The sequence below is a fragment of the Schistocerca piceifrons genome, chromosome 4 (genome assembly GCF_021461385.2).
Source record: "Schistocerca piceifrons isolate TAMUIC-IGC-003096 chromosome 4, iqSchPice1.1, whole genome shotgun sequence".
Taxonomy (NCBI): domain Eukaryota; kingdom Metazoa; phylum Arthropoda; class Insecta; order Orthoptera; family Acrididae; genus Schistocerca; species Schistocerca piceifrons.
Genome location: NC_060141.1, coordinates 171,686,304 through 171,708,277, shown reverse-complemented (window position 1 = coordinate 171,708,277; position 21,974 = coordinate 171,686,304). Strand labels below are relative to the sequence as shown.

The 21,974-nt window shown below is 42.8% G+C and overlaps 1 protein-coding gene across 2 annotated transcripts in view; it reads left to right on the top strand.

Annotated features, from left to right (window-relative positions):
* LOC124795174 (UDP-glycosyltransferase UGT5-like) overlaps positions 1-21,974 on the top strand; it is a 336,005-nt gene that overhangs the window by 103,696 nt on the left and 210,335 nt on the right. The window contains exon 2 of one of the 2 annotated variants that reach the window (XM_047259072.1): positions 18,245-18,298. The exons of the other annotated variant lie outside the window; for it this stretch is intronic. The gene's annotated coding sequence lies outside the window, so the exon portion shown is untranslated. The remainder of the gene's footprint in view (positions 1-18,244; positions 18,299-21,974) is intronic. 2 annotated transcript variants of the gene reach the window in all.

Below are 21,974 nucleotides of genomic sequence, written 5' to 3'. Positions count from 1 at the left end.
AACGCGGAAAAGAACCGTCGTTAACATTGCTGAAGGCTAAAGATTTAACAATAATTTCGCGGTAAACTACCCATAACGGGTCACTTTACCGAAAACTGGCGCTTGCAATTCATTAGCAATCACGACGCACTACAGGAGTTTCACCTAAAACAATTCCAAATAATTTCCGCCTTCATTTATTCATTTTATTTTCTTTAATTCATTCATCAAACATACAATTAGTAGACGATTTGGGATATGTATTTCAATATAAGTTGGAAACATTCATGTAGTAATCTTTTGTGGACAGAAGTAGTTAAATTAGAAACAAAACTAAAAATAAAGATCGGGTTTTGAATATAGGGTGCAGAGGTATGAATACGCTACGTTAGCCACTGTGCGGCTGCTGCAGCTGAGCTACATACTTACAATGGGGCACATGAAGTACCTCCAAGTTTCTGGGAAAGCGGTTAGGCGCTTGCTGTGTTCTCCTCGTGAGCTTGGATGACAGGTATAGGTACATCATTCCGTGCTGCTTCAGCTCTGTGCCAGAGTCTTGTAACCCTTTTTATACGTATGTACGTATTTAAAACTTTTTTGCTTTGTACACTATAAATAATGTATTTCGATTTTCTTATAAACCTTAAAAGTTACTTTTATGTATAAAGAATGTTTATTGATTTGTGTAAATAACAATAGAAATAACTGTAATTTATACTGGGTTAAAGCTGGTTAGGGAAATGTTACGGATACGTATTAGAGAGCAAAAATGCACTGTAGAATAGCATCTCTGGACGCCAGAAGGCGCGCGCTGCACAGGTGGTCTCGGGCGTGATCGGGCGCGCGAGCTGCGTATTAAGTCATTGTGAGGAGAAGTTTTCATTGGAATAGCAATTGACGAGCGTGGGCAGCTAAAAAGGAAGCTGCATTCACATCAAGATCCTGCTCCGCCAATCGTCATTACAAAGTAAATCTGTGCTCGGAAATTTTGTCTGGAGCTATTGCAGCATTGTCGACGACGGTTACGGCTTCATCTCTTCAACGACGAACGACTGTAAGACTGTTCCACTTACTTCAGGTTTTTGGGGCTCTAACGGCGTTTCGCAGTGATACTGGGAGCTTTTAATAATAATTACTGCAAAAACTTAGAAAATTCAACCTAACAATTATCCCGAGTAGGTTCAATGTCCATATCTGTTATTGAAACAATTCGAGTTTCGTTTGTTTGACAATAAAGAAGCATATCAAAATTAATATCAGAGTCAGTTCGTACCTATATTTTATTTTTTTAATAATTTTGAAAACAGAAGTAAAAGTATGTAGTGATGCGCTTCAGTAACTTCACTGTTGAGATAAATATTGTTTAGAGGCAAAGTTATTCTTGCATATCAAAAGTAAATTCAATTATCTGAAAGTACAATAATTCCTAATACTTCAAACTAAAGATTTTATTTAAGAGAAAACAGATATTCCTACTTGCTAATTTTAAGTAAACTTGTAATGCTATTTTATGTGTTGGCCTGGTTTATATTTCCGCGTTTCAGTTGTGAAGATATTCAGTGGTGGTTTTTTTATTTAAATAATTCTAAAGTCAACTGAAGTTGTTCTTTCGTGTTTCACTGCCAACGCAAAATTGAGTTAACGCTGCTGTGAGGTTACGCAACTGTTCAGCATAACAGTGGGCAGCATCCAGTTAGTCAGTATGAGATTTATTTATTTCAAATTCATTTCATTGTGTTTAATAACGAGTGTAATAATAACCGAAATTCTTTCTCATTATTATTTCGCGACGTGTTTTGTTACCGCGAATGTGTGTGCACTCTTCTGGTGCCGCATGTGTTCAAATCATCCTTACTCATTGCTATTCTCAATTTTAATTGCTTAGTGAACAGACAGTGACCAGCTGGGCTGGCGACCGTTTTTCCATTTATCCCAAAAGTATTAGTAAAGTTTATTGTTTTTGTGTACAGAGTCGCGTGTTACCTCTCTTCTTTGGAACGATACGTGAATGATTGCACAATTTTTTATGACTGAACTAAATTTAACTGAAAGTAGAGTAGGCTAAATAAGTTCTCCTCCCTCACTAATCGATATTAACATTTTCTTTAGAAAACGTTACCCTTGCCAAATTTTACTTTCTATTAGGCACACGGGGAAACGATCAAACATATTTTCGCAAAAGCTGATTATGTAAAGGGGGAAGTTAAGGAGGGTAGGACGTCAAACGGGCCGACTTGGAGCAGGAGAGGCATCTCAGGACATTTTAATTTCCAGTGTCTATACTTTTACAAATAAATTATTAAAACTTTGTCAGCATCACGAGGAAGGATTCAGGATTTACACCCATTGCAGTGGAAGTTCGAAAACATAACAAAATAATTTTTTTACGTACGAAATTTCATCATTTTTTTCACTTAGTAATGGCTGCATTTGTTGCTATAGGTACACTTTTCTTCATAAGTTAGAGAAATTCTTCGATGAATTTTGCACAGCATACAAACCATACTTACAGGTGTATGAAACTCTAGAATTTACTTAATTTATGAAAAAAACGAATGAGCTGTTATATTTTAAACTTCATGTTTAGAAAAAACACAAATTTTCTAGTTAATTACCTCAATTTTTACCACAGTTTTTAATAGATTTGTAAAATTCTAGAGTTTCATACACCTTTGAGTATGATTTGTATGCTGTGTAAAATTCATCGAAGAATCTCTCTTACTTATGAAGAATAGTGTATCTATAGCAACCACATGTAAAAAAATTTATTTTGTTATGTTTTCGAACTTCCACTGCTGTGAGTGTAAATTCTGAATCCTTCCTGGCCATGCTGACAAAGTTTTATGAATTTATTTGTAAAAGTATAGACAGTGGAAATTAAAATGTCCTGTGATGCCTCGCCTGCTCCAAGTCGGCCCGTTTGACGTCCTACCCCCCTTAAAAGCCCCTCAGTCACGGCGACTGGTGAATGGTAGCGTGCCGTTCTCTCGGTAGTCCATGATCAGAGTGTTTCAGTGGGTGAGGCATTTGAAAACCTGCTGGCCAGCCGGCCGGGGTGGCCGAGCGGTTCTCGGCGCTACAGTCTGGAACCAAGCGACCGCTACACTCACAGGTTCGAATGCTGCCTCGGGCATGGATGTGTGTGATGTCCTTAGGTTAGTTAGGTTTAAGTAGTTCTAAGTTCTAGGGGACTGATGACCTTAGAAGTTAACTCCCATAGTGCTCAGAGCCATTTTGAATCTGCTGGCCAGTGCAACACTAGAACACCCTGTGTATCGAGGTAGGTCAGGACAACAGAGTTCGTCTACTGTTATCTTGTTGAAAGAAATCGTCACAGAGACCTCGAATATAGAACACAGCCATCGGACTTAATTCGTCACAAACACAGCGGTTTTGAGAACGCTCTGAGACATAAAATCTGCGTGAGGGTTGTTCGTCGTATCTCAGACAGCGCCAAGCACGTGTCTATATTTTGAAGCAGGAAGGTTATCCAATAGGACAAGGTATGTCCAACAAAGTACGTAAAAGATAATTTTTTTTCACCTTGGTGATCCTTTAGCTTGCGCCCCCACCCCTTTATATGCAGGGTGAGACCCTGATGGTGTTACTGGCTTTCAGGGATGCTGGAGAGCGGTAAATGTAACAATCTGAGGTAACGGATCCTGGCCTGGAAATGACCGAGTCGAAAATTGCAAGCGGAACTCGTTCTCATACCTGTGACAGTGAAATACGTGTACCGGTGATATTCTTGCTAAGACTGAAGGGTAGGCGACTTTCAGAGGTGTTGCTGAGGGGCCGAAACAATAAAAATACATACCTAAAAATACATACCTAAAGAGCTGTGAGCGCTTCTTCGATATTGTGAAACACATCTCTTCTACTGCAAGTTCTTTGGTTTCCATATTTGCGAAGGAGGTAGTATGGACCAAAACAAGACAATAATTCCAGTAAATACAGGCTCTGAATTGCATACCGCAAGAGTCATGGGCATTTGTTCAGTAGAAGAGTTGTTTCACATTAGCTACGTGCATTAGAGAGCCCATGTTTATTAGACATTGTTTTCTTATTTTGGTCCACACTATCATCTCTGAATATTGCTTATTCTACAGTCTCAGCAACGGCAGTACCAGTACATGAACTCCGTTGTCAGAGATACCAGAACGATTTTCGCTTACAACTTTCGACGCGGTCATTTCCGGAACATGGTTCCTTCCCTCAAATAGATACGTTTACCCTTCTCCAGAAACCATTAAATTTTTAACACCGTCACGGAATCACCCGATACACTTTCTATTTTTTTCTATTTTGTACTGTGCGGCGCAATTCTCCTGACTTAAAATGCAGCGTGGCGTAGTTGATGGAAAGTGTGTTAAAAATATGTTGATTTCAGATGTCACCAGCTGTAGTGGTAGTGCTCTATCAATAAATTTCATGAACGTATTTTGCATCAAAGAGTAGGAGAGATCATAGGGAAACGTACAAGCGCTGGCTGCCGAAGATCCTGACTAAGGATCACACTCATAAACGACATTGCACACGCGATATGTAGAGCGAGGAGACGTTTTTCCGGATTGTATTTTGAAGGGCAATGGCACTTCAGTAGTTCGCCACACACCTAGACGGAGTTGATGACAATCAAGAGCCGTTATTAATGTGTGCCGCAAAACACGTGGAACATGTCTAACACGCTGGGAAAAAATGTCATACCTAGGCTGGCAAATTGTATGACCATGGGCGTGATTATGCGGCAAACATATATCAACAAAAAAAGTAATATTTTGAAAAAGTTGTGTTGTGTGATTTGTCTGTCTTTTTCTCCTGATACTCATAGCTTTCACTCCTATTCTCAATAGTGCGGACAATCCTACATATTCTGTAAAATTTCTGTGTCCAGAGTTTTCAAACGAGCTCGCAGATTTCGATGTGCATTGCCTGATTTTTTTTTTTTTTTTTTTTTTGTTATGACTTTAGGGTGCAAAACTGCTACGGTCATTAGCGCCCGCATGGCTTCGGGAAAGGTAAAAAAAAAAAATTGGAAAAAATCGCAGCAATGGGAGCGAAACTCAAAAAGTGGGGAAACTAAAAAACAGAAGGAAAGCTTGGAAAACGACTATAGAAGGGAGGGGGGGGGGGGTTGTTTCCCCCAAAACAGATCTTCAAATGACCGACGTCATCTCGCTGACACTAATAAACTCGAGGACGCGATCGGCTGAGCCCGTGCCATCTGCTAAAATGGAAGATATATCGGGCGAATGTTGTAGACGGGTGCGTAACGGAGTAAAATAGGGGCACTCAAGTAATAGGAGTCTCACCGTCCACAGTTGAGAGCAATGGGGACAAAGTGGGGGAGGATCGTCACGTAAACGATGTCGATGGCTAAAAAGACAGTGCCCTATCCGGAGTCTAGTTAAAATTACCTCCTCCCGACGACGAGTTCGGGAGGAGGAGGTCCAAGCACAGGGAAGAGCTTTCACGTCCCGCAGTTTATTATTGGGAAGTGTAGACCAATGTGTGTGCCATAAAAGAGCAACACGACGACATAAAACACTCTGTAGATCGGCGAAGGCTACCATAGGAACAGTATACTGAAAAAGAGAGACTGCAGCCTTGGCCGCGATATCGGCCGCCTCGTTTCCACGGATACCAACGTGTCCTGGGATCCAGTGCAGTGGCATCTGACAAAAATTCAACGCTACCCGATATTTGTTATAAAATAAGTGTTCGAATTACTCTTCTGAAGGCTGCCGTTGTGGAGGAATCCGATATATATATATATATATACTCCTGGAAATTGAAATAAGAACACCGTGAATTCATTGTCCCAGGAAGGGGAAACTTTATTGACACATTCCTGGGGTCAGATACATCACATGATCACACTGACAGACCCACAGGCACATAGACACAGGCAACAGAGCATGCACAATGTCGGCACTAGTACAGTGTATATCCACCTTTCGCAGCAATGCAGGCTGCTATTCTCCCATGGAGACGATCGTAGAGATGCTGGAAGTAGTCCTGTGGAACGGCTTGCCATGCCATTTCCACCTGGCGCCTCAGTTGGACCAGCGTTCGTGCTGGACGTGCAGACCGCGTGAGACGACGCTTCATCCAGTCCCAAACATGCTCAATGGGGGACAGATCCTGAGATCTTGCTGGCCAGGGTAGTTGACTTACACCTTCTAGAGCACGTTGGGTGGCACGGGATACATGCGGACGTGCATTGTCCTGTTGGAACAGCAAGTTCCCTTGCCGGTCTAGGAATGGTATAACGATGGGTTCGATGACGGTTTGGATGTACCGTGCACTATTCAGTGTCCCTTCGACGATCACCAGTGGTGTACGGCCAGTGTAGGAGATCGCTCCCCACACCATGATGCCGGGTGTTGGCCCTGTGTGCCTCGGTCGTATGCAGTGCTGATTGTGGCGCTCACCTGCACGGCGCCAAACACGCATACGACCATCATTGGCACCAAGGCAGAAGCGACTCTCATCGCTGAAGACGACACGTCTCCATTCGTCCCTCCATTCACGCCTGTCGCGACACCACTGGAGGCGGGCTGCACGATGTTGGGGCGTGAGCGGAAGACGGCCTAACGGTGTGCGGGACCGTAGCCCAGCTTCATGGAGACGGTTGCGAATGGTCCTCGCCGATACCCCAGGAGCAACAGTGTCCCTAATTTGCTGGGAAGTGGCGGTGCGGTCCCCTACGGCACTGCGTAGGATCCTACGGTCTTGGCGTGCATCCGTGCGTCGCTGCGGTCCGGTCCCAGGTCGACGGGCACGTGCACCTTCCGCCGACCACTGGCGACAACATCGATGTACTGTGGAGACCTCACGCCCCACGTGTTGAGCAATTCGGCGGTACGTCCACCCGGCCTCCCGCATGCCCACTACACGCCCTCGCTCAAAGTCCGTCAACTGCACATACGATTCACGTCCACGCTGTCGCGGCATGCTACCAGTGTTAAAGACTGCGATGGAGCTCCGTATGCCACGGCAAACTGGCTGACACTGACGGCGGCGGTGCACAAATGCTGCGCAGCTAGCGCCATTCGACGGCCAACACCGCGGTTCCTGGTGTGTCCGCTGTGCCGTGCGTGTGATCATTGCTTGTACAGCCCTCTCGCAGTGTTCGGAGCAAGTATGGTGGGTCTGACACACCGGTGTCAATGTGTTCTTTTTTCCATTTCCAGGAGTGATATATATTTGTGTATGTGTGTGTGTGTGAAAATGTAAGTGGGCTGTTAAGGTTTTTATGTTGTTAACGCCACGTAGTGCTTGGGCAGTTGGAGGTGAGCCGCCAGCAGTGGTGGATGTGGGGAGAGAGATGCCAGAGTTTTGAGAGGTTACTATGTGAGCACGATCTGGACTTGTGTCCGACAGAAAAAGGAAATTTGTAAAGCTGGATGTCACAAATATATATATTTTTTTACTTTTGAACACTATTAAGGTAAATACATTGTTCTCTATCAAAATCTTTCATCTGCTAACTATGCCTGTCAGTAGTTAATGCCTTCACTATTTAGACACTCTTATTATCTGGCAGTATTGGCGCTAGCTGTATTGCAGTAGTTCTAGTAACAAAGATTTTTTTGAGGTACGTGATTCATGAAAAGTATAAGTTATTGTTAGTCAGGGCTATTCTTTTGTAAGGATTATTGAAAGTCAGATTGCGTTGCGCTGAAATGTTGTGTGTCAGTTTAATGATATTCAGAATAAGTAAAGAGAAATCTGTCTGAATACTTTGAGTTTTACTCAGCTGTTTCTGTATCAAATAACTTAAGAGTTTTTCCAGCACTGTCATTCTTAATTTTCTAAGGGGACGTTTCACCCTCCATCACTACCAAAATTCTGGCTGGAGGTCAGAATTTGCCCAAGGTAGCATTATGGCTTTTTAACAATTAGTTCAGGAGCCCACTTGAAGTGTAAATGGTTGCGAAAACATACATGACCTCATGGCAACGAATAATCATTTGCCAAAGGGCATGGAGCATCATGATGGATACAAGTATTAGTGACGACAGGGTCGTTGTAGCGAAACTGAACACCGGAGCATCCACATCCATCAAAAATAAACGCAAAATAAATCTACTTAAAAAGCAGACAAAAATTCGTTTCACGCCTTTTTAGGAGACTGTCTCCGCTCCTTCGAATCTGTGTAAATATAGACCAAGTGCGATGTGGCTTAACCTCAAAGAAATAGTATCGGAGGCAGTTCAGAAATTTATGCCGAATAAATTAACAAAAGGTGGCACTGATCCCCATAGTACACAATACGGGTCAGCAACTGTTGTAAAAGCAACGAGAAAAGCTTGCCAAATTTAAAAGAAAACAAGATCTCCAAAACTGGCTAAGGTTTACTGTAGCTCGAAACTCAGCACACTTTCAATAGCTTTCGCAACGAAACACTGCTCGAAATGTGGCAGAAAATCCGAAGTGATTCTGATCATATGTAAAGTAGACTACCGGCAAGACTTTCATCAATATCTTTACTGTGCGATACCACTCGTAATATTAGCAATGACAGCGGCCCCAAAGCGGAGTTACAAAACACGATTTTCCGAACTTCCTCCACGAAGGTAGCTGAAGTAAATATCCCACAATTCGAATCAACAACAGTTGCCAACATTAGTAACTTAGACGTAGATATCCTTAGCGTAACGAAGCAGCGTATATCGCTTAATATAGACAAGTCTTCCGATCCAGATAGTATACAGGTTAGGTTTCTTTCAGTGTATGCTGATACAGTACCCTCATACTTGGCAATCATATACCGTACAACCTCTCTCTCGACGCAAGATCCTAACCCAAAGACTGCAAAGTTGGCAAGGTCACACCAATATTCAAGAAAGGAAATATGATTAAGCCGATGAATTAAAGACCCGTATCACTGGTGTCGATTTGCAATAGGATTCTGGAACATATACTGTGCTCGAATTACCTCGAAGGGTAACGATCTATAGACACGTAGCACTGATACTGAAAATACCGTTCTTGTGAAACACAAGTAGCTCTTTATTCTGACGAAGTAATCATCGCTATCGACAGGGGATCTCAAATTGATTCCATATTTCTAGATTTCCAAAAAGCTTTTGACACCGCTCCTTATACGCAACTTCTAATCAAATTGCGTGGTTATGGAGCATCGTTTCAATTGTGTGACTGGATACGTGATTTCTTGTCAGAAAGGTCAAATACACAATAATCGATGGAATGTCATCGAGTAAAACAGAAGTGATATCTAGCGTTCCCCAAAGAACTGTTACAGGCCCCCTGCTGTTCCTACTCTGTATAAACGATTTAGGAGACAATCTAAGCAGCTCTCTTAGACTGTTTGCAGATGATGCTGTGATCATTTACCATCTCGTAAAGTCATCAGAAGATCAAATCCAATTGAAAAATGATTTAGATGCGATGTCGGCGTGGCACGAAAAGTTGCAGTTCAGTCTGAATAAGAAACAGTATCAGTTCATCTGCGTGAGTAATGGAAGAAATCCGTTGAATTTCGGTTACACGATAAATCACACATATCTAAAGACTGTCATTTCAGCTAAGAATCTAAGTATCACAATTACGAACAACTTGAATTTGTACGATCACATAGATAATGTGGATAAGACAAATCCAAGACTGCGTTTTATTGGCACAACAGTTAGAAGATGAAGAAGATCAACTACAGACTGCCTACACTACGATTGTCCATCCTCTGCTGGAGTACTGCTATGCGGAATCGAATCCTTACCAGACGGAGAATTGCGAACAAGTCCAAATAAGGATAGCTTGTTTTGTGTTGTCGCGAAATAGGGGCGACAGTATGGCGGATATGATGAGCGAGTTGGTGTGGCAATCATTAAAGAGCTCTTTTCACAAAATTTCAATCACCAACTTTCTTCTCTGAATGCGAAGTTATTTTATGTAACCAATCAACCCAGGCAGAGATGATCATAGTAATAAAATAAGAGCTATCAGAGCTCGCACGGAAATATTTAAGTGTTCATTTTTCCCACGCACTGTTTGAGAATGGAGCGATACAGAAATAGTCTGCAGGTGGTCCGAAGAACCGTTCTGCCAGGAACTTAGGCGTGAACTGCAGAGTAGTCGTGTAGATGTAGATGTTCCTTATAGCGTCTCATGCGTGTTCTGTAGGGTTTACATCGGTGGAATGAGCTAACTATAGACTGGATATGTTGTAGATCGTCGTTCACAATAGTCCCTGTGTAGTCAGACAGTATCATGAAGCAGACTGGACCCATGCTCATATCCACTACTGCATACCTCAACAGGACCCAATTTCTATACCACAGTATCTGAAGGAACTCACATAGTGGTGTACAGCTGTTAGAGTGAGGTAACTGCAGGCAAGTACCTGGCAGCGTCGTATCGGTCGCTTCCACAACACTGCAGCGCGATGTTAGACATCCTTGGTCCCTTTGTGCGAGATCCCTGGAACTGAGGTGCAACACGTCATGCTGGCTTTGTGATCCCTTGTGCCCCAAGTATTCCTCTTGTTTTTTCGTGTCGTCCGCCACAGTTTAGCCTGCACAGTATCGTAGTGCTGCATTGTTTCTTCTTGGTTCTGGAAGATCGCTTATTTGGTATGCGTGTGTTTATGGAATCCCGTTTGACGGTGGCGGTAATGGTGAGAGACAGAATGTTTGGATAATTTCCACCGCTGCACAAAACAGTGGTGGCACATCAAGTTCATATGGCCGGAATAACAACTCTATGTATAAACAGTCGTGTTTGAACAGACACGTTTTGTGGGCCACGGTTCAAATTCTTGGACTCATAAAGGAGTTCAAGTATATTAGAGTGTCAACAGTCATAGTAGATATATATGGGCTTTGCAATCAGTAATGCGCGAAAGTGGAGCGTCTTGATGCCGAGCGACGCAGGGAAGAATGTGATAATTTTACATCATGATATTAGCAACATCCGTGGGTTGATCGTCATTAGCACCAACTTATTACTTACAGTTCTGCATTTCCGTCACCTCTAAATCACCAGTTGCCGTCCCGAAAGAAGAGTTATACTCTCGGAAGCTTGTAATTTTATCCGAGTTTGTGGCTACATGTTCTCCATTACGGCATACAGATTTTCACGATGTATTTACAATTCACACATTCTCTTTCATCGGGAAACGAAAATACCTTTGGAAGAATCACACTGCCCCCCCTCCCCCGCCCCCCCTTCTCTCTCTCTCTCTCTCTCTCTCTCTCAATCCCCTGAAGTTCTAACAATGGGAAGCCCTTTCCGTTGAGGAAGCTGTGTTTTGATCTGTGTAGGTAATCTCCAGAACAAACTTCATTTACATGGTAACGATATGTTAACGAACCTACACTAGCACGTTTCGCCAGTTGTATTTTTCACTTTAAAAAAAATTTTCGTAAAATCTATAATTTTTTGCGGAATGCTCAGGTACTTTGCCCTTGCAAAGAGACACACAGAATGGAAGGAAATACCGGCCAGTTACCGCACGACGCTGTCTATTCTGGTCTTTGACATTAAGTTGCGGGCATGTCGCCAGTTCCAAGTCTCTCTCTCTCTCTGTGTGTGTGTGTGTGTGTGTGTGTGTGTGTGTCTGTCTGTCTGTCTGTCTCTCGGCTCCGCCTTTTTTCTCTTTCTCTTGTTCTCCCTGTTCGCGTGTGGCTTCAGCACTCTTGTGATGCAAACGACACAGTAGACAAACTCTTTCCCATCAGAGCAAAGCCTCTTTCCTCACTCCGTACCGCAGACGACTTTAGGTAATCCTACACTCTAACTGTTACCCGAGAATGGAAGCCTTCTTCAGAGCATTAGTAGGTTCATGCTGTTATAGTTCTCAGCGGCGCTCCAGATCTCAACCTCGTTTAAATACGGCTATAGTTGTCCATGTATGGAAGAGCTGTTAAATGTCATGAACATTAAAGATCAAACTTACTGTTCTTCGAAACTTAATATGAATCTTGACTGAGAAATTGCTGTGTTGTTCTTACTAGCGCCGCGAAACACACTAGTCTTGTTGAGTTGTATTAGTTATCATTCCGTGTCTTTTGTGAGTTAAAGTGCTTGCGGGATCAATATATATGTTGCTGCTCAGAGAATGAGCCTCTTTTTCGTACGCTAGAGTTAGATGCTTAACATTTTTAAACGGCCGTGACTTTTTACTTCTCGGAATTAAGCCACTCTCAGTTAATTGTATGAAGTAATAATTTACGTAGATAATAGTGATGTAGACCATTAATCTGTACTTGAACACTAAACTGTACTTGTGGGGCTCTAGCCTCCAACAATACTTTCTCTTGCCGTGCATCTTCAACTACCATGCTCTTTAAACAAACCCTACGTTTACTGCCAGTTATTACTCACATCTTTCTTCAGATTTCTCTTCAATTTTTCTTCGTTGCTATTGTTTTTTTGTATTTTCCCACGGACTGGCACATAATTCATCCTGCTTTTCTGTAATATTCCTCATACCTCATTATTCTGTTTTAGAGAGTAGCGCATAATGATAAACAAAATTATTCATAATGCGTCACATCATTCACGTAGTAACTGGACATAACTTGGAACAATAATATATGCACTGCATTCACCGTGATGCGTGCACACAAGACTAATCCCCATTCCAATCTGTTGACTCCAGCTCTTTCAATCCCTTCACTCCCTTAAATATTTTACTTTCAGTTCGTAACGGAAACGAACAGAGCACTGAACATTAATGGGCCTTCCTGTCAAGCATCTGTTATTTCCAGAGGTACAAATGTGACGACTAAATTTTGAATGGCTGTACTCGGTTTTGTAGAGCCACCAACCAGTTACAAAATATTCATTATTCTTCCATTTCGTTATTAATTGTAGTCATATAACAGACGACTACAATTAAACTGCAGGTACCCAGGAAGGTCCAGTGTGGGCTTGTAATTACCGTAAGACATTGAAACTTGGTAGAGATGCTATGGCGTTCATACAGAATTGATTTACGCTGGAAAAAGTTAGTTCCAATTTTAGCCTCCAGATGCAAATTGGCGCTGTACAGCATCTCGTTGGCGTTTCACGTACTCCGGATTTGCACCTGTTGGCCAAAATTGGAACTAATATTTTCCAGCGTAAATCGGTTCGCATTGACGCATTAGAATATCTACTAAGTGTCGCTGTCATACGGTAACTACAGCCCGAGCTACACTTCAGTGAGTAGCTGCACTTTAACTGTAACCACCCGATATAACGCTTCTGACATACCGTTACCGGGGAACAGTGAACGTACAGCTGTTTGTCGACAAAGACATCGCGTGATCGTTGACAGACCGGTGGTACATTCAGTTTCAAAATGTTGTTGACACTGTGCGTGTTGTCCGTATACATTGTGCGACGAAACGTTGCTAATAACCCTTCTAACTGTACACAGACGATCTAAAATTTTTGAGTGAAAGTAAACCTGAAAAAAAATTACAACTTGCCACTCGCCGCACTCGACTCCCATCCTCGTATTAATTTCTGTTGCTCACCCATTAGATAATGAAGAGAGGAGCTACAAAGAAACCACATCTCGTATTACGTATATGCGTCGCATAAATTATTTGGCAAACACAAACAGATAAATTATTCCAGTTTGAAAACTAATGAACCCACGGGAAACCTGCTGAGCTCCTGGTCAGCGCAGAGGGCGACCCGGAAACACCAGTAGAGCCATCAGCGTCGCTTGAAAGTTTCCACAAACGTCTCAATTTAGTCCAAATTGAGTGAATCTGCCGTGTCTGTGTAGGACTACTGACAAAGAAAGTATACAGTCTCATAACATCTGAGAGAGAATTTCATGTAATAGGCTAAGTTCGTTGATAGAACATCCTCTTCAAACATTCTCTGAACTTGGAACGAGTTTTCTTCGATAATGGCAGTTGACGGGTGCCCGAACAGTCGTAGACCTTCATATTCCTGAAACCAACGAAACATCGTAATCGTAGGAGATGGATTAACAGATTTTTGTAAGTCTCTATGAAATTGTCCAAACGTGTACACCGAAACACACCAACTCCAAACACCTGGCCGGCATACTGAACGCAAAGCGGAACAAAATAGTTGAACCTTGCAAAAATAAGTTAAATTGGATGTTGATGTCGCACCTTGTTGCTGTCACATATTTTTCCAGGAATGACGTCAGTGAACCAGCACCAACTTTGACAAAAACTCTAGAATAGCCCTCGTGCCGTTCCAGACTCCGTTTGTCGAAAGCGCTGGAATTTTTAAATCATTAGACCGTCTGCTTCTCATATCGAATACGCTTCATCCTTTTAGCTAAATGATCCCCAGAATCGAAACTGTAGTACTGATAAAAAATAGAGGGAGGTGGGGGGCAGTGAAAAAGCTTCGCGTCCACGGGCTCACTGGAAATATGTTCCTGCGGTGTGCACCGTAGAAAGAGGCACGTTTGGTAACGACCTAATAATTTATTATGATTGAGACTTTGTCAGTGGCCTGACAGCTCAGAGACGGTTGACAACGCGTAAAAGAAAATTTTTGCTTGCCCAACACGAGTATGTTCCAAGAAATTATTTTGCATCTCCGTTTGAAGCGCATTGAGCAGGCTAGTTTACATTAGGGGGAAGTAGGTTCTAAATAATTATCTGAGTTTCAGGTTGAATTTATTAAAACTTGACCAATTTATTTACAATCTGTTCCTCTATAAGGTCAACATGGTCGACGTTCAAGACATTATTCTCATCACCACGTAAAAGGAAATCAATCTATAGATGAATGGCGTAGCCAGGCAAAAGTTCCCTACTCCCCCAAACCCCCCCCCCCCCCACCCTTTGCCTTCTAGGCAAAACACTCTTGTTAGGTTTCCATTCTGAAAAAATTATACAACCGTCTCTTACTCAAAACTGCAGTATCCCAGGAAATACTATCACTGTTTGACCACGAAGCACGTACAGCACCAAACCTCAGACCACGTACTCCTTATCGCTTCTGATTTTCAGGCGGTAGTCTTCTCTGCATACTGAAGGGAACGAAACTTTGATCGTCACAGTTTACAACACCGTCCGCGTGGGGTGTACTGTGTACCTTTCAAAAGATTTCTTTCATATGATGTATTAGGAATACATGTAAGGTGGATGGAGAGAGTTTACTAAAGGTGTTCTTTCGGGTAGCCAGCTGAACCGTTTTATGTTAAACATAAGAACACAATTGTATCACCTTGAATATAGTAGACCTAAATTTGTTACAAAGTTTCACCCATTGATAGGAACTGTTAAGGAAATTATTCCACGTAGTATTCTCAGAGATTGTTTCATATTTTCTGCGACCTAAACTAACTTGCTTTTCAGCTCCCTTGTCATTCTAGGAAACAGGAAAAAGTCACATGGGAGTCAGATCCGGTGATCAGTGTGGGTACCAAACCGTAGGTACTTGTTTCTGGCCACAAAGGAAACTGCTTATTACGCAATGTCCCATGCAATCGCTTCAGCGTTTGAAGGACCTACAGTATGTTTGGCGGTGGGACCTTGGTGAACATATTTGTGACTTACTGTCCTCTTAAAAAACGAGAAACAACTGAATAATTATTTCATGTTGCTAATCAGCTGTTTTGCATTCTTAGTTCATGGTGGTCAAGCTCGGAAGTTTTATTTTGTAAAATAACGTACGTTGTGTGGGATATAGAAGATAATCCGTAAAATAAATGTGAACCAACATAACGTTAGTTTTTAACAATCGTATCGAGGATTGGAATCATCCCTAGCTATTGAAGATGAAAACGTCGTATCTCCGCAACTAGAGTAACCAATACATAAATGCTGCAGTCCTACACTATTTACATGATATTCATAAGGCAAGATCTGGAAATTTCATTTCCATTGAGATTCTGGGGAGCATCATCAGCAGATAATATTCTCTAAAAGGTCACCCACGAAATGTAGCTTTTAGAAGCAACAATAAAAGACTAAATAAATCAAAGCGGCTAAAACTAATGTCCTCTCAGGGAGCACTTGTTCACGTGTCTCATTCCCTCACGTTGGTTACCGTACGGCCGCTAACTAACTCGGCCAAATTACTGTTCGGGAGTTTGCCCGTTTCGAAATCTGAAGCTAGGGCTGGGAGTCTCTAGCATAGATGAGGTAATATCCTAAGCGAGGCCGCTTATGAGAATGCATTTTTGAGGTGAATATATCCCGACGCTCCACGGAATGCCATGTGTGACGTCAGGTTTTGCGTCAGAGGGTATGTAATGCACCACCACATGGTGTTTTCCATCAGCATGAATGAATGAAGAGAGCAGAGTTAAAACAGGTCTCAATTATAGATTAGAGAATTCGCAGAAGGTACAGGAGGTTACGGTCAAAGTGCTAGTATTTGAAGCACTAATCATCAGTCTGGCATACCCAAGAAATTATTTTAAGTCATCGGTCTTTAGACTTACCCTATATCTACATCAATACTTTTCAAGTTACTTGTGTGCTGCATCAACATTCACACCCTGAGACCGGACCAACGCAAGGATTCCTCCGCCTAGCAGAACACATAACAGACGGCTACAACGCCAGCAAAGCAACGGGGGCTGCATTCTTAGATATCGAAGAAGTCTTCGATCGTCTCTGGCACAACGACCGCATCCATAAACTCAACTAGGGTCCTTTCCCTGTCTCATGCATTCATATCTCACAAACAGAAGCTTCGACACTGACATTGAAGGCAAACAATCAACACGACAATGGTATTCTAGCTGGAATACCCCTAGGCAGTGTTCTGGGGCCCTTCTTGTTTAAGCTCTACATTAACGATATTCCATCAACACGTAACGTGACGGTTGCCATGTACGCAGATGACACTGCCATCTTAAGCATAAGATTGGAAACAATCAAACTCACGACTACCGACAATACTCTTTTGAATTGTCTATCCTTGCTTTGAGAAGTGGCATATCAAGGTGAACGTCGACAAATACGAGGCAGTTTTGTTTGCACGCAGACGGTAGCAACTGCACAACCACAGGCACTGTAGACAAATAATTTGACACACACAAGCAATGCATTTCCATGACAAAGCCAGGTACTGTGGTGTCTGGATGGATCAGAAACACTCGTGTAGAGGCCACTTACAACACATCGCCAACAAAGCGCACGCGAGCCGCAGGCATTGGAACGTTATGCTTAACAGGCAAATCGCGCTGAATAGGCGGGTGTCGAGGGCCAAGTACATGACACTTATCGGACCTCTGATGACATATGCAGCTCCAGTCTGCGGTTAGGCATCTCCAACGCCTCTGCGCCGTTTGCAGGTCATACAGAAAAATGTATTACGGATCATACGCAACGCTCCAAGGTACACACTTGCTGCGGACTAACGTAATGAATTCCGCCTCGATACTCCAGTGGAGGTATTAAAAAAAAACCTGCCATACGATACTAGAAGAACTCGAGACGAACTATTTCTTCCTTAATCTGGGGGAACTACAATCACAACTACAGGTTGGAAGCATAACTGCTCAAAAACATTTTTCCTTAGGGAAATATCAACCGCCCATCGAAGACATAAATGAAGCACTCTAAGAACACAATGTCGGTGTATAACACAATGTCGATGCATCTCTGCGTTACAGCAAATTCGACTGGCGCCGCCAGTTGCACTCATACAGCCAACTAGCCGACACAAACAGGGAAGCCGAGCACACAAGACAAAAACAAACCCCTTACGGTGCTCCACTACGCTTTGTTGACAGAACACTTAGAAGACGCGACAAATCCACTAAAGAGAGAGCCTACATTACACTTGTCCGTCCTCTGCTGGAATATTGCTGCGCGGTATGGGATCCTTACCAGGTAGGATTGACGGAGGACATCGAAAAAGTGCGAAGAAGGGCAGCTCTTTTCGTGTTAATGCGCAATGGTGGTGAGAGTGTCACTGATATGATACGCGAGTTAGGGTGGCAGTCACCGGAACAAAGGTGGTTTTCTTTGCGGTGAGATCCATTTACGAAATGTCAATCGCCAACTTTCTCTTCCGAATGCGAAAATATTTTGTTGACACCCACCTACGTAGGGAGAAATGATCGTCATAATAAAATAAGAGGAATCAGAGCTCGAACGGAAAGATTTAGGTGTTCGTTTTTCCCACACGCCATTCCAGAGTGGAATGGTAGAGTAGTCGTATGAAAATGGTTCGATGAACCCTCTGCCAGGCACTTAAGCGTGAATTGCAGAGTAACCATGTAGATGTAGATGTACACAACGAGCAGCTGATGTTATAGTCAAACCGACCTCTCAGATGATGACTTGGTATGTTACAGGTACGCTGACGCTGCAGCTGGCCCAGTAGACATCGCCGGAGACCAGCTACAACGGTAACACCTCTCCACTAACATTTTCTAACATCCAAGCATGAGCTGTCGCAACTGACACAAATCCACCAGTAGTTCTTCTACCTGCCCAGAGTATCGCAGAGGTTTTTTTCCCCCATGGCGCTTTTCGTGGCACATTTTTCCCCTCCGTCCTTAAAACAGATACCCTTCAGTCATCTTAGGTCTGTCATCTCTTCGATGGGGCCGTTTTCGTGAGTTATCGCACCCAGGCAAACTCCTATTCTCCCCAATTCTATTCACTACCTCCTAATTAGTTATGTGATCTACCCATCTAATCTTCAGCATTCTTCTGTAGCACCACATTTCGAAAGCTTGTATTGTCTTCTTGTCCGAACTTTTTATTGTCCATGTTTCACTTCCATACATGGCTAACTCCATACAAATACTTTCAGAAACGACTTTCTGACAGTTAAATCTATACTCGATGTTGACAAATTTCTCTTCTTCAGAAGCGCTTATGTCTGTTTAAGTTCTTTTATTTTATTGATCGTGACGCAGCTGCTGGGGTAAGACGTTTTTCATTTTTAAAGACTTATGACTTCTGAAGAAGGCTAGATTATTATAGTTGAAACCATGGTCAAGAATTTGTGTAAACATAATTAATGCAACTGTGGGTTGTTTTTCATTCGAAACGAAATTGTTTTTCTTCAAGCAGCTCCTTAATGTTCGGTTTCAAACTAATTAAAGCATATCTAAGGTCACTCTCCACGTTCAGGCGACTGCAGCGTTTTGCTTTATGATGGCTAGCGTCGAGAATCCGATCTCACATGTAGGTATGTAGATGAAGAGTTGTACGAGGACTTCTTTGCCGTCCTTTTCCATTCCTGGATAAATAGGAATTCCAATTGCATTCTGTTGCGTTTCATCAGGAAGTGCATGCACATTAGTGTGAAGAATGATCGTAATAATTTGCACTGCCAGTCTTCTGAAGACTGAAACTCCTCTTGAAGACGTTACAGGTGTTCACTGACAATAACTCTGCACTCATAGACATGGCACTTCGCTTATATAGAAGTTATTTGAATTGATTGAATCAATAGAATGACGAAAAAGCTGATAACGACGCCGTTCAGGGCCCGTACATTCCAGCTAATGGTGAAAAGTTAGTAATGGGAGCATGCAGGTCACACTTCCATGGTTGTGTCTCTTCCAAGAAGGCCATTATTGCATTATTGGCATCCATTATTCTGTGTACGTTGTAGTTTCAAATTCAGATTATTTAGGTTCCCAAGAAGTCTGCAAGTATGCTAAGGAAAATATAAAACTGTCATCAATGAATGAATGATGCTCAGCTTTCCCTTGACTCAAAATAAATAGAAAGAAGTTGCCCTTAGAAGGCTGCCGAACTTGTCTATGAGTAAAGATGGGTGTTCAGTGTTGAGATCGTTATATAGGACTCGGAAAAACGAGTATTCACAGCACTTGATGTAATTTTATTAACTACACTGATAGGGACTTTCATTCAAGTATTCAGTTTCTCAGGTAAAATGTTAGAAGCTAGGGTATGGCTAAAGATCTTTCGGTGAGAGCCAATAAGATTAGAAATTTTTCCTGTAGCAATATTTAGGAAGACAGAACGTGAACCTAACATGGCTGTTGCACGGTCAGTACACATTCCCATAACTGTCCCAAAACGAACTATTTCAACCAAAAATTCACTAATGGCAGAAAATCTATCAGAACTTTGTGATGATTCCAAGTTTTTAAAAACGATAGTTCTACCATTATTTCGTTCTCGGCCACAAATCGGCAGTACGCTGTTCAGTGATAATGCTGAGTAGTATCAGTAGAATCATCACACTGCAAGGTAAGAAACTGAGACGTTTAGAGTCTTTTAACTAGCTGTTCTTTCACATTCAGGGCCATTTCCTCGATCGTACGTTGTACACTGTTGTTTGAAAGAGACATCTTGTTCATTTTTCGCTGGCTACCTTCTCAGAAAACAATGGAAAGTTTGATTAACATCTCAGCAATAGCTTGAATAACATCTCACCAGTAGTACGAGGCTTTCTGTTTTGTCCTGCTAAACGAGAAATTTCTTATGGTTCTTCAATAAATTTCTCGTTTCCTGCCGAAAGATCCCAATAGAGTCCAGTTTCATATGATATAAAGAATTTCCAACAAAACAGTCTTTTGATTTCATTTTCAACGCCGAGTGAGCTGCTCTTAGATGCCGTTCGAGACTCGCAGGCTACGATGAGTCGCTGCTGGGGACACTACGCCGCATGGGACAATGTGGCATTTGAACCTTGTCTTTCTCAATAACTGTTAATACATACTTACTATAGTCAGTACACATCTTCTTTTAACAGACTGTTTCACTCGACGTGGCCGTGCGGTTCTAGGCGCTACAGTCCGGAACCGAGTGACCGCTACGGTCGCAGGTTCGAATCCTGCCTCGGGCATGGATGTGTGTGATGTCCTTAGGTTAGTTAGGTTTAAGTAGTTCTAAGTTCTAGGCGACTGATCCCATCAGAAGTTAAGTCGCATAGTGCTCAGAGCCATTTGAACCATTTTTTCACTCGACGTACAGAAGCAATAAAAACACTGTTTGCTTCTGCAGAGCACAGGAGGAGTAATACTGTTAAGAATGTAGAGCGCGGACTGCAGAATGTGTTGTATCAGCAATAAATAGATGACGCGCGAGGCAAAGCTGGTGCTGCCAAATCTACAAAAAGTGCACTTGCTGACTGCAATAAGAAGTACACTACTGGCCATTAAAATTGCTACACCAAGAAGAGATGCAAATGATAAACGGGTATTCATTGGACAAATATATTATACTAGAACTGACATGTGATTACATTTTCACGCAATTTGGGTGCATAGATCCTGAGAAATCAGTACCCAAACAACCACCTCTGGCCGTAATAACGTCCTTGGTACGCTTGGCCATTGAGTCAAACAGAGCTTCGATGGCGTGTATAGGTACAGCTGCCCATGCAGCTTCAACACGATACCACCGTTCATCAAGAGTAGTGACTGGCGTATTGTGGCGAGCCAGTTGCTCGGCCACCATTGACCAGACGTTTTCAGTTGGTGAGAGATTTGGAGAATGTGCTGGCCAGGGCAGCAGTCGAACATTTTCTGCATCCAGAAAGGTCCGTACAGGACCTGCAGCATGTGGTCGTGCATTATCCTGCAGAAATGTAGGGTTTCGCAGGGATTGAATGAAGGGTAGAGCCACGGGTCGTAACACATCTGAAATGTAACGTCCCCTGTTCAAAGTGCCGTCAGTGCGAACAAGAGGTGACCGAGACGTGTAACCAGTGGCAAACCTTACCATCACGCCGGGTGATACGCCAGTATGGTGCTGACGAATACACCTTCCAATGTGCGTTCAACGCGATTTCGCCAAACACGGATGCGACGATCATGATGCTGTAAACAGAACCTGGATTCATCCGAAAAAATGACGTTTTGCCATTCGTGCACCCAGGTTCGTCGTTGAGTGCACCATCGCAGGCGCTTCTGTCTGTGATGCAGCGTCAGGGGTAACCACAGCCATGGTCTCCGAGCTGATAGTCCATGCTGCCACAAACATCGTCGAACTGTTCGTGCAGATGGTTGTTGTCTTGCAAGCGTCCCCATCTGTTGACTCAGGGATCGAGACGTGGCTCCACGATCCGTTACAGCCATGCGGATAAGATGCCTGTCA